Raw genomic sequence first — 13,499 nt, 5'->3', positions numbered from 1 at the left:
GCTAGTTTTGAATTCATGATCCTCCTGTCTCAGCCTCCTGAGCCTCTGGGATTACAAGAATGTGCTGACACACCTGGCTAGCTTATGGTTCTTCTTCTTCTTTTTTTTTTTTTTGGTGCTGGGAATCAAACCCACAGCCTTGTGTTTGCAAGGAAAGCACTTTACCGACTGAGCTATATCCCCAGCCCACTAGCTTTTGATTCTTGAACCTCAATAATTTGTAAGTGATTGAAAGTTCTTCCTACTAAGATTTTCTGAAAAGGAGATCTATTGCTGAATTTTACTCTTGAGTTTAATATATAGGTCACAATTACAAAGAGTTCTTACGTTATGGCAAAGACAGAAATAATTTGGGCTGCTATAAAAGCAGCATCTGAAATCAGGAGACTAGTTGAAATAAAGCAGCTTGAGAAATACATGGTTTAGGGAATCATGTCTGTTTCTTATTATTTTTGTATACCATTTACATCTGACAAACTTCAACTTTGCTTTTATAAGCTTTTGTACTGATTCTCTGTCATAAATAACAGAGATGTATATCACCAGACTGGTGGAGTAATAACAGATTTGCTAAGAGCATTCTAAAAGGAATTTCTCTGCAGCATCAAGTTTAATAATGCAAAATCTATTAGGAAGAAATTTTAAAAAAGAAATTTAGAAAATTTTATTACCTTCCTAAAACTGAAGAACCCATTGGAGAGGGCAATGTGGCATTGAATTTACTGTTTTTAAACAAAACCTCAAGAAATAAAGAGATGAAAATATATTACTAAAAATAATTGGATTTCTGGAATAGCAGTGACCAGGTAAAATTGCCCACCAGCTTTGCCACAGAATCATACTTCAAGAAGTTTTAGCCTTCCTAATGGGCCTACTAAAGATGAAAAGTTACAAAAAATTTCATCAAAAACTTCATTTAAAATGCCTTAGCATATTTACCTAAACTATGAGATTGATCAAATGTAAAAATCTTTTAATGGATAAAGAGCTAAAACCTAGCCAGGTGCAGTGGTGCACGCCTGTAATCCTAGCAGCTCAGTAGGCTGAGACAGGAGGATTGAGAGCTCAAAGCTAGCCTCAGCAACTTAGCGAGGTACTAAGCAACTTAGCAAGAGACTGTCTCTAAATACAAAAAAGGGCTGAGGATGTGGCTCAGTAGTTAAGCATCCCTGGGTTCAATCCCCAGTACCCGCCCTGCAAAAAAAAAAAGAGCTAAAACCTTACATGAGTAAAAATGGGAAATATGTAGTAGGCATAGCACAGAATATAAAAGGGACTAAACACAGCAAAATAAAAAGGACTTAGCTCCCCAAACTACAGTGTGCCTAAGATTTGTCTACAGGAGTTTTAGGTGGACAGTCTTATGCATATTCAGATTTTATACCAACACTTTAAATCCAGAAATCTTTAAAACAAATAATTCTATCAAGTCATCTGGGTAAAACATACCAAATAGCAACTGTTTCTATTTCCTGTTACTCTTCATAATTTCACAACACTTCTAGAAAGAACTTGAATTTTTTTGAGTTGCCAAATAGGAAGCTGAATGGAGAAGCTTGTCTTACCCGCTTTGTTAAAAAACAAAAAAACAAAAAAACCCACGTCTAAGCACAATTTCTGAGGTTCCATGAGTTCTTTTAAGATGAGGACTAGAACTGTTCTCTATAGTGATCTTTATACTTCCCCCAGAGGGCTTGGTACCAATAGGTTCAAGTAAACTCAACTGGAACATTTGGAAAGCTTTAGTGTCAGTGAATAGACACTAGGTAAAACAAGAATTATGTTAGATTCAAAGATGGATTGGATATATTATAAAATTCATTCTGAAAGAGTTGACTCAAGTAACAGACTCAGAAAAAAACCTCATGGTATTTTCTACTTGAAGGTTACTTGGGTGATTCTACATTGAAATGAATTGAAAATATAGATGTATATAGGAATACTAACTTATGGACAGTAACACAAAATTATACATTTAAGCAGAGTAAAATAACCTGGCCAAAATTGTAATTTAGAGGGCTGGAATTATGGCTCAGTGGTAGAGTGCTTGCTTAGCATGTATGAAGAACTGGGTTTGATTCTCAGCACCACATATAAATAAATAAAATAAAGGTCCATTGACAACTAAAAAATATTTTTTAAAAATTGTAATATACATAATTTGCTAATAAAAAAGTAACGCTACAAGAGTGCTTTAGCCATTAAAAACATTAAGAGAACACAAGTTCAGAATGAATGTCACATGGCTATAATTGGTACTAAATCCTTACTTACCTCCATGATTTAGGAGTCATGCAAAGGTAGAAGGCAGCAGACCAGGCATGTAAGTAACATGTAACTAGGACCTAAACACAGAAAGAAAGGTTTCTGGTTTTTTGAATAAAACAACTTGAGGTAGTAAGCTCACTGAACTTGGATTCAAGTATTAAAGTAAAATGGCCCAAAGATCCTGCTATATTCAGAAGACATATTACTGAAGCTATTTTTTTTTTTTTCTCCAGTGCTGGGGAATGAACCAAGGGCCTTGGGTATGCTAGGAAAGTACTCTGCCACTGAGTTACATTCCCCACCCCTTTTTATTTTATTTAGAAATAGGATCTTGTTAAGTGCCCAAACAGGCCTTGAACTTGTGATCCTCCTGAATCAGCCTCCCAAGTAGCTGGGATTACAGGTATGTACCACCATGACCGATGGGCATTATTAATGTTTTCAAAGGCTATTTTGAAAGGCAGATTAACATTTTTTGTTTTCTTACATATCATTAAAATCAAAGATGTAATGATGGGAGGCTGGTTTTTATGACAAATATTAATTGGATTAACAAAGCAAGATGGTTTGACTTTATAAATAGGAATTCTATAAAACAAAAATTTTCACTCCTAGAAAGCCAATTTGCTTTCAATTACTTAAAAAAAAATTCTTTTCATCTTTGTGTTTTTTTTGAGCTTGGAATCAAACTCTGGGCTTTCCACATGCAAGGTAAGTGCTTTATCACTGAGCTACATCCCAGTTCTTGGTCATTTTTAAACTCTTGCAATTTAAGCAGTGTCAAATCCCCATTTGATTTTTTTTTTTTTGGCTATAAGTTTTCTTCAGAAGCAAACTTATTTATGGTTAGACAAAGTTTCAGACCTTAGAAAGAACCTTCATTTCCTCATAAGTGTGCTTCTCCCTCAAAAACAGTTTTTTTTTTTTTTGTTTGTTTTTTTCTGGTACTGGAGTTAAACCCAGGCAGGGCCTTGTGCATGCTAGGTAAGTACTCTATCACTGTACTTGCTCGCCTTTTGTGTTTTATTTTTGAGAGAGGATCTTGCTAAGCTTCGGAGTCTGACCTAGAATTTATGATCCTCCTGCCTCAGCTTCCCAACTTGCTGGGATTATAAATGTTTGCCACCATACCCAGAGCTCAAAAACAAGTCTTGGAAAAAGGAATGTAAATTATCTAAACCTATTTTTGGCCATTTTGTGAAATTTCTTGTTAAATCTCCTTTGAAATGTCACAGTTGCACTCTTGGAAAACTTGTCTTCCTGGTTTTCAAATTTCTGTTTATTATTACAGCTCCTCAGCTAGATTGCCAGATCTTTGTGCTACACACTGTTGCTTGAAACTGGAGACCAGCACACTTCCCCAAATTCAATGACTGGCCTTTCCATTTGAGAAATTAAAGCCATGTCAATTTTATAAAGTTTTAACTGACTGAATTTTTCAGACCTTAAGTTCTCAATTTCATTCCTTTAGTTTAATACTTTGAAAGATCTTTGTTTTATTAAAGGTGAAGGTAAGATTCAAGAGTATTAACACATTTTAGTCATTGACACTGATACAAGTGTAGGGATTTTTGTATAAGCACAAGCTTGAGATATGATACTCTAAGGAAGAAAGAATTTCAATTCAACTTTGGGAATATTTATTTAAGATTACACACCTAATAAAACCATTTCTTTACACAAATGTGTGTATATATATTTTTTTCCCTAAGAAAAGGATCCATTGTCTTTAAATAAAGAGTTTCAGTTAGTGAATAACTTCCAATTTTACTTCTGACTTACGTTAGAATTCCAGTTCTGTATTTCCAGCGACCTTTAATCAAGGCCTACATATCCGTTTAAATGTAACACAAAAATTGGATGAAACTGGCATCTCTTAACTGTCCTTTCTTTTCCTGACTCCACAATTTTCATCCAGTATAGAAAATATATAATTTTTATATCTCCCTTTTATTCAAACCATCTGTTATTCTAGTTATTTCCTTTAAAATACGAAATTTATTCTTTCATCTTCATTCTTATTGCCACTATTCCAGTCAGGTTTTCTTTACTTCTAGATTACTTATAATAGTCACATGCCCAGTTTCTTTGCCCCCAGACTTTCTTAGAGTTTCTATATATAGTTTTGCCACATTTAACTTCCCAAAACTCAATTTCCCCATTATTTTGTTGTTGGAGGCTCTGATGGTTCCCTATTTCTTGCTATTTCAGACTAAAGTTCTCTAATTAGTTTTCCAGGCAAAGGACCAATGACTTAGTTTTAACCTAGTTATCCAAATTCATGTAACCTTTGCCTCATTTCCTGTGGCCCAGATCCCAGGTTACTTTTTGGGGAATTTTGGCTTGAATGCTTATCTACAAATCAGGAAAGTTACAACTTGACAATTCAATGCAATTTGGTTTGTAAGCATGCAGGCCACAAATAACAAAATGACATTTTTTTTTTATCAACAGCAGAAACAACTGTCCAAATCCCATGTAATCCCCAAAGTTACTTACAGTTTTATGCTGAGGGGATCATTTCATGTGGCAGTTCTTGCCCTCTACTAAAGTGAATGTTATAAGACCCTCTGCTCTACATAGACTTCTGTTTTCTGCATCCAATCTTGGTTCCTTCTCCACATGGCCTAAGTATCTGTGGTTTAGTCAGTTCTCACCTTTTGTGGGGGATGGGGCAGCTGTGGTATCAAAATTCACACCTGGAAAACAGATCATAAAGCAAATCAAGATAGAAGGGAAATTGCTTTACCTTAGGAACTGTTATTTGTTGGTTGAATTCCTGACTTTTGGTTAAACAGCAAATATAACAAACATGTCACCCACCCGCAAAGTCAAACCAGAATCAACAGCAATAGACTTTTCAAAAAATCTAAAGAATCTAAAGAATGAAGGTATAACAGTGGTAGAACACTTGCCTGGTGTGCCTGAGGTCCTGGGTTTGATTCTCAGCTCCACGAAATATGTGGTGTACATATATATCTTATATAAACATACACTCACATCTAAAACATATATAAAAACTCGAAAGGTACATAAAATGAATTCATATTCCAATACAAATATAACACAAATGTCCTACCAAACAAATTCTGCACGTTTGATTTCCAATTTCCCTAATTTTACATTTCTGAAAGCTTTTTTGGTACGACTTCATTGGTGATTACAAAATTGTCCAAACTGGGTATGTTAGCACACACCTATAATCCTGGTTACTCAGGTGGCTAAGGCAGGAGGATTGCAAATTTAAGGCAAACTGGAGAGACCTGTCTCAAAATAAAAAGGACTGGAGATAGCTCAATGGTAGAGAATGTACCTATACACAGAGTCCAAGAAAGTTTATGATAAAACCTATTTCATTCAATAAGGTGGTTCCAAGTAAGCACAAGCACTGAGAGCATTCCATTAATTTTAGAGTTCTTAACAGCAGGTGCTCAATATATTTTTTGGTGATTATGGTAATAATGCTTCATAAGAAATATATTTTTTACACCAGAAGGGTTTGATCTTGAAAAGCATTTATTTGGTGGTAATTGGGATTGGACCCAGGACCTCAAACATGCTAGGCAAGCACTGTACCATTGAGCTACACCCCCAGTCCTTATCTTGTGTTACTGAGGATTGAATTCAGTGGGATCTACCATTGAGCTATATCCCCAATTCCTTTTGTTTTCTAATTTTGAGACAGGGGCCTCACCAAGTTGCTGAGGCTGGCCTTGAACTTATGCCTTATTTTTTTAAACCAGGGATTGAATCTAGGCATACTTAACCACTGAACCACATCCCCAGTCCTTTATTTTATTTTTTATTTTGAGACAGGGTCTTGCTGAGTTGCTTAGGGCCTTGCTAAGTTGCTAAGGCCGGTTTTGAACTTATGATCCTCTTGTCTCAGCCTCCTGAGCCTGAGATTACAGGTGTGTACCACCATATTGGTGGTGAACTTGAACTCCTACCTCAGCTTCTCAAGTAGCTAGGACTTCAGATATGCCCTAAAGTTTTTTGGGGGGTTTGGGGGTTGGGGATTAAAACCTCTTAGCTACTCTCCAATCTCCCACCTCTTTTTAAAAATTTGAGACATTCTCACTAATTTGCCTAGGTTGACCTCAAACTTGCAATCTTCCTGCTTCAGTCTTAAAATGTATCTTTTTTAACATAATGACTTTTCATTCTACCACCACTTCCTATCATCTTCTCAGGGACATACAAATAAAGGCCAATAGGTAACACTTATGTTCACAGTATTTCACATTTTATTGGAAAGTTTGGAAATGATCAATTAGTGAGTGTTAAATGGGATATCAAAATACTATACTCCTGATTATTCATTCCCTTGCCCATAATTTTCTGGTTTTGGTTTTTGTTTTGAGATGCAGAGACTTAAAATCAGGATCTTCAATGTGCTGGGCTAGCACTCTACCACTGAGCAACACCCCCACTACTGGTTTCTAGCTTTGGTATTAAAAAAAAAAAAGGAAAAAAGACACTTTAATGTCTTCATGAGGAACCCTGGTTAAGTGGTGTAGTAAAAGGTAGCAAGCTAGAGGTTAGGATATAGCTCAGTTGGTAGAGTGCTTGCCTCCCAATCATATAGGCCCTGGGGGGCTGGGGAGATAGCTCAGTCGGTAGAGTGCTTGCCTTGCAAGCACAAGGCCCTGGGTTTGATCCCCAGCACCCCAAAAAAAAAAAAAAAAAAAAAGATACTACTACTAACATATAGGCCCTGGGTTCAACCCCCAGTTCTGCCAGGGAAAAAGCAAAAAAGGTGGAGAACCCCTACAGTACCAAAAAGAATGTGGTTGTTTTTTTTTATCTAGCTAGCTGGTATTCAGCCTTTCTAGAATATACTATTTTACTATGAAAGGCATTACTGTTGATTTTCAGCAATCAGTGGTTATTTATCAAGCACTCACTATGTTCAAGACACTATGCAAAGTTTCAAGAGTATTAAGGTAAAGAATAAGACAGACCTTTTCATAGGCAGTATGTATTAATTGTTCTAAGTATGGAAGTACAAAAGGGAGAAAATAGCATTTTTGGCTGAAGAGGAAAAGAGAATTGGGAAAATTTAATGTAAGGAGATGGCATAAGAAGATTTAGACAACTAAAGATGAAGAAAAGGACATTTTAGGAGTAAAGAACTTGAGCTAATAAGGCTTGGATGAAAATCAGAGAGGTTTGGAAAAGGGTCATTTCTCTTTGGCTTAACAACTATTGTAATTAGATCACAGACATTTCCATAGTGGTGTTTTATTAAAAAAGATCCTGGATAGTAGAATTTTGGCTAGGTAACCCTTTTCTCTCAAGATTTCTTACCTGATTTGCTAAGAGTCACAGACTTCCTAAATCGTTTAGGATAAACTTGTATTATTTAAGCCTATGTTTTCTTCCAATTATTTCTTACAGGCTGTTTTTTCTTTTTTTTCTTCAAATCATCATATCTGCAGGCAATCTGAATACTTGTTTTCTTTGATTAGAAATAAGGGTACCTTATGCAAAGGAAGGAAAAAAATCTCAAACGTGGTTACATTAATTTCCCTACCTTGCCCCAAATATCCTCTATTTCTTCTATCTGTTGTATGTACTTGACTTCTTCCTACCTGATCACTCCTTGGTGATCATGTTATTGGTTCATGTTATTTTATGTACTTCGAAGCCTATCATTCCTCTGATTCACCTAATCAATCTCATCCACTTTTTAAGCCCAGTTCATCTTTTACCTTCTCTAAAAAGTCGTCTCTCAGTGAAAGTTCACATTTCTTTTGAGTTTCTACTATACTTCTATTGCAAGATAGTTTATATTTTATTACTCTCTAGTTCTTGCTTATATGTTAGTATAACATTCTCATCTAGGCTAAGAGTTATTTGCCAGCAGGCACCATCTTTATGCACTACAGTGAAGTACTGGGCATAGAATATGACATTAATAATGAAGATTATCTCACTTGAAAAATGCAAACAGAAAAAAAGATATTTTCTTAAAAAATATATATTTTTTTAATTTGTAGATAGACACAATACCTTTATGGGATGCTGAGGATTGAACCCAGTGCCTCACACATGCTAGGTCAGCACTCTACCACTGAGCCACAACCCCAGCCCCCAAGTAATACATTTTAAAGTAGCATTTTAATAGCTACTTTTGACAAAACTATATTCTCAGAATTTAAAACCTCAAATTGTCACACTAAAACAGATTTATATATGAATAACTGTCCTACTCTATCACTTATAATAACATAGCCATGACCAAATCAGTTTTTTTTTTTTTTTGGTAGTACCAAGATTGAGCCCAGGGTTGCTCTATCACTGAGCCACATCCCCAGTCCTTTTTGAGACAGGGTCTTGCCAAGTTGCCTAGGCTGGCCTTAAACTTGTGATCCTGGGATTCCAGATGTGTGCCATTGCACTCCACTCAGTAGTCATTTTGATAACCTAATCCCCTCTGACTCAAACCATTTCTGGCAGAAATTTAAAAGCACATGTCCTTTCTTACAACCAATAAGGTTATAATTGAAAAGGTTTGTAATTTGAATCCTTTAGAGTATGTATCTTTCAAACAAGCAGTGATATCATGAATGCAATATAATTTTGTACAAACTGGAATAAAGTGAAATAATGCTTAATAGAGGCTGGAATTCTTCAAATTGAATCCTTAGTTAACCTGAATTAGTCACTTGCATTTTGATCTTCTGGTATTGGATTCTGAACCCAGTGGCGCTCTACCACTGAGCCATACCCCAAGCCCTTTTAATTTTTTTACTTTGATACAGGGTCTTGCCAAGTTGCCCAGCCTGGCCAAGTAAATCACATTCTACCTTTTTTTTTTAACAAAAAATGTGGGATGGGATTTAGATCAGTGGTAGAGTGCTTGTGTAGGATACATGAGGCCCTTGGTTCAATCTCCAGCAGCACCAAAGAAAGAAAAAAGTCAACACCCTTGACCATACAGAGCTTAAAACACAGCACAATTCTTAAACTCCTTTATCTATAGCATATTACATAATACTTCATAACACTTGATAAGATCTTTATAAAGTTTATTAATATTTAGTATACTACTTAAGAAAATATACTAAAATATTACAATTTTTCTTTTAGAATATATCCAAAATTGAATACTGATTTTAAACTTCAGTTAAATTATTCATTACTCCATATTCCATTACTTCAATTATATGATATGTCTGATAAAATTTTCAAATGTTTATTTCTTACTATTTTTTAATTTATATTGCCTCTCCAAATTCTAGTGGGGGTAGTTTTCCTTTTTCTTAAGGAAACCTGGTCATGAAGTCAAGGTGTCAACACGATAAAGGGGAAGAAAAACAAATACAGACTTTTCTTCTATAATGGTCAACTTACACATATAATTTCCATAATTTTATTGTGATACTAAATTTTCCAAATATAAGATCTTTCTTTTCCCCTTTTTAAGTTTCAGGGGTTGAATCCAGGGGTGCTTAACCAATGAGTCACATCCTCAGGCCTTTTTATATTTTATTTTGAGACAGGGTACTGCTAAGTTGCTTAGGCCTCACTAAATTGCTGAGAATGGTTTTGAACTCGAAATCCTCCTGCCTCCACCTCCCCACCTGGGATTACAGGCATGCACCACAGTGCCTGGCTTTCCTTTGCTTTTGTAAATAATGTTGTGCACTATTTGCAAAACATACTGGAGGAGGCTGATTATTCTAGAATTATAAGAACTTGGGACATGACAGCCAAGTTTAATCTCTCAATTGAAAGTATAGGCTTAGAGAAAGAAATTTGCTTGCATAGGGACTCACAACTAACCAACAGCCAATTTTCAAGCATTTGAACATGGTCATACTTAACTTCTCTGTGATAGGAACAGCTTAAGCTTCTGTTTACATTCTCATTCCCTTGAAAGAGTAATCAAGTTATCTAAATATTTCCTTAGCATAATATTCACAAGTGACTTTTATTATACTGCATTAGAACTGATTAAACTGCTTATTTTCATGGCTTCCAAAACACTGACTTTTCATACATGTTCAATTGTTATCTTAAAATGCACCCTTAATAAAGTGACATTGAAGAAACAAGGAAAAAGCCTCTGAATAAAGTGACTTGTTAGATGAGTTGAACAGCTGTACACACATTACTGAATGAGAAGCAATGAAAGTTTGAGACTTTAAAAAAGAGGACAACAGAAAACAACTTGTCTAGAATCATTCAGTGAATTTAATGGGACTCTTTCACTTATTTTGCACATTATTCTCAATTCTGAATTCTTTAATGAATCCTAATTCCAAATTATGTCTTTAAATGTTTCTATATTAGAGCAGTTTTTTTCCCTAATAGAAATAAGCAAGCAACAGAATCAGATTCTAGCCAGGTATGCTGGTACATTCCTGTAATCCCAATCACTCATGAAGGTGAGGCAGAAGAATTCCAAGTTCAAGGTCAGCCTCAGCAATTTAGCAATACTGTATTAAAATTAAAAACAAAAGGGGCTGTGGGGATATGTCCCTGGGTTCTGCCAAAAAAAAAAAAAAAAAAAAAAAAAAAAACCTGGGGTACTGGGGATTCAACCTGGGCACTTAACCACTGAGCCACACCCCCAACCCCTTTTCTATATTTTATTTAGAGACAGGGTCTCACAATCCTCCCGCCTCAGCCTCCCTAGCTGCTGGGATTTTAGGTGTGCACCACTGAGCCCAGCCTGAATTTTTAAATTAATTATTCTTATAATCATCTTTATATGTGTGTGTGTGGGGGGGGGTGGTGTTTACAGGTATTGAATCCAGGGGTAATTTACCACTGAGCTACAGCCTTTTTTGAGACAGGGTTTTGCTCAATTGCCAAAGTTGACCTCAAACTTGTGATCCTCCGGCCTCAACCTTCTAAGAAGCTTGGATTACAGGTGTGCACAACCACACCTGGCTTCATTTCACTATTTCTACAAGAACTTCTATTTTTCAACTACGAGAAACTGAATACAAAAATACTGTATATTTAAACACTTTGAAAACAGAGGCTATAAGACTATAATAGTTGGTAACAACTTTAAAAATTCTGACTTACCTTTAGAAAACTGCAGTTAAATTAGATTAAATCACTCAATATAGATATTAATATCTACTACATATCAGATATATTTTAACATTTCCTTACATATGGAAGGATATTATGTTAATTTAACATTAAATTATATTCTATACACAAATGGAAAATCATTAAAATTTAAGAATAATTTCACATAAAAATTATGATAGAACATGAAACAAGATAAAAAGCAATCTTAGCTAAATAAAGGAGTTCTCAAGTACTTTAGGCCTTTTTATGGCTAAAAATTATGCTGGTTTAGATTGAGGACAGTTATGAAATGATTCCAGCAGCCATTCTTCTACCTCCTTTGACAAGTCTTGGGATAAATTTTATTATGTAATTATCTATCTAAAACGAACCAAGTTTAGGCACAGTGCCATGAATTGTATTTAGAATCTTGATGTCAAACTCCTTTTCTAATTCAACAATATCTTAGGCTTTTCATTTTCTAAAAATGAGGTTATTGTTATCCAACAGTGAGCACTTGGTTTTAGAAAACAACAAAACTTAGTTTTAGAAAAAGAAAAAAAAATTACTATCCAAATATTCTACTGATAGCTAGCTAGATCATGCCTGATTTGGCAGGAATTAAGTATGAAGAGCAACAGAGGCTATGATGTGAAATGAATTCAATGGGTTACTTGTAAGTCAGGTTAAGATTAGTTAATACATTTGGATCCTTAAAAGTATAGTCTAGAAATCAGATAGTTTCCAAATGTAAGTCCAAGCTTCTGAATTCTATGGATTTAGGCAGGCAGGATTCAGAGGTTTTGTATTATGTTTGGGTAGGAAGGTAGTGTTGAGTCCAGGAAATTGGCAAGAACACAAATGCAGTGGTAGGAAAAGGGGTCATATTCTATAATCCTATTGGGAAAGAAAAAGTGAAATCTGTTTCTTGATTGGCAGAAACACACAGGAAATTATAAACTACTGTTCTGTTTAGATTCTTACCCAAAAGTTAATATGTCTAAGCAAGTCTTGACTTGGATTTTGAAATTGTCTTAACCAAGGGTAAAGAAACCACAGGATCCTAGATGCACTGGTGCATGCCTGTAATCCCAGTGGTTAGGGAGGCTGAGGCAGGAGGGTTGCAAGTTGAAAGCCAGCCTCAGCAATTTAGCCAGGCCCTAAGCAACTTAGTGAGACCCTGTTTCAAAATAAAATCTGAAATCAAAAAAAGGGCTGGGATGTGGCTCATGGGTGAAATTCCCCTGGGTTCAATCTTGGGTAACACCATCCCCAAAAAAGAAAAAAATCCCCATAGGGTCAATCGAATGAATGGTGAGATTGTGGGGGGGGGGTATTTTAAATGCTTTAAAGTACAATGCTTTTAAGCACTGTACCGCTGAGCCATTCCCCTACTCTAGTCCAAAGTACTTAAAAAACCCTGTTTTTCTTTCTTCTTCTTCTTCTTCTTCTTCTTCTTTTTTTTTTTTTTTGTTGTTGTTCTGTATCTTGAGATAGTAGAAAAATCAACTGGAATTCCTGACCTCCAAAGTGTTTTCTTCTAGCATCTCAGAAAGAACATCTGAGCGTCCATTTTCCTGTGCTTAATAGACTTTATGATTTACAATAGATAAGTTGGGCATGGTGGCACACACCTGTAACTGGGGAGGCTAATGCAAGAGGACAAGTTTGAGGTCAGCCTAAATAATTTAGCGAAATTCTGCCTCAAAACTTAAAAAAAAAAAAAAAAAAAGGGTGGGGGATATAGCTTAGTGATAAAGTACCTCTGGGTTCAATCCCCAGTACAAAAATAAAAAATATCAAAATTACAACAGAATTTGTTATCTAAGCTTCATGAAATTTACTCAACTGTCATCTCAGTGAGAAATGGCACTTACAAAGATTTCACACACAAAACAATATTGCCTGACAAGCACCATTTTGTCGTTTTCATCTTTCCTGATCCTTCAATGAAACTGTCATGTTGGTGACCCATAAATTTGACTTAAACAAGCCTTGCAGAATTTCACCAAAACAATATAAATTTCTGGCTACCTGACCAATGATTTGCTTTTGAGTAGCCATATTAATATTGACATCTAAGTATTCTATTAAATAAGGGAGCCAACATACTGCTGAGTGGTATAGAGGTTAACAGTTCTATTTACTACACTAGTCATCAAATGAACTAAAGTAAGACAGTTTGGACTCAAGCC

General features: G+C 35.5%; 1 long non-coding RNA gene across 1 annotated transcript in view; it reads right to left on the bottom strand.

The window, feature by feature from the left end:
* Window positions 1-13,499, bottom strand: part of LOC124984461 (uncharacterized) — a 44,240-nt gene that overhangs the window by 18,988 nt on the left and 11,753 nt on the right. Inside the window, exons 3-5 of the long non-coding RNA XR_007108674.1 lie at window positions 7,579-7,751; window positions 4,768-4,967; window positions 2,275-2,345 (exon numbers count right to left, since the gene is read on the bottom strand). This is a non-coding gene — a long non-coding RNA (uncharacterized LOC124984461). The remainder of the gene's footprint in view (window positions 1-2,274; window positions 2,346-4,767; window positions 4,968-7,578; window positions 7,752-13,499) is intronic.

The sequence above is a fragment of the Sciurus carolinensis genome, chromosome 5 (genome assembly GCF_902686445.1).
Source record: "Sciurus carolinensis chromosome 5, mSciCar1.2, whole genome shotgun sequence".
Classification (NCBI taxonomy): domain Eukaryota; kingdom Metazoa; phylum Chordata; class Mammalia; order Rodentia; family Sciuridae; genus Sciurus; species Sciurus carolinensis.
The sequence above is the reverse complement of the archived record's forward strand: the minus strand, read 5'-3'. Positions and strand labels throughout refer to the sequence as shown.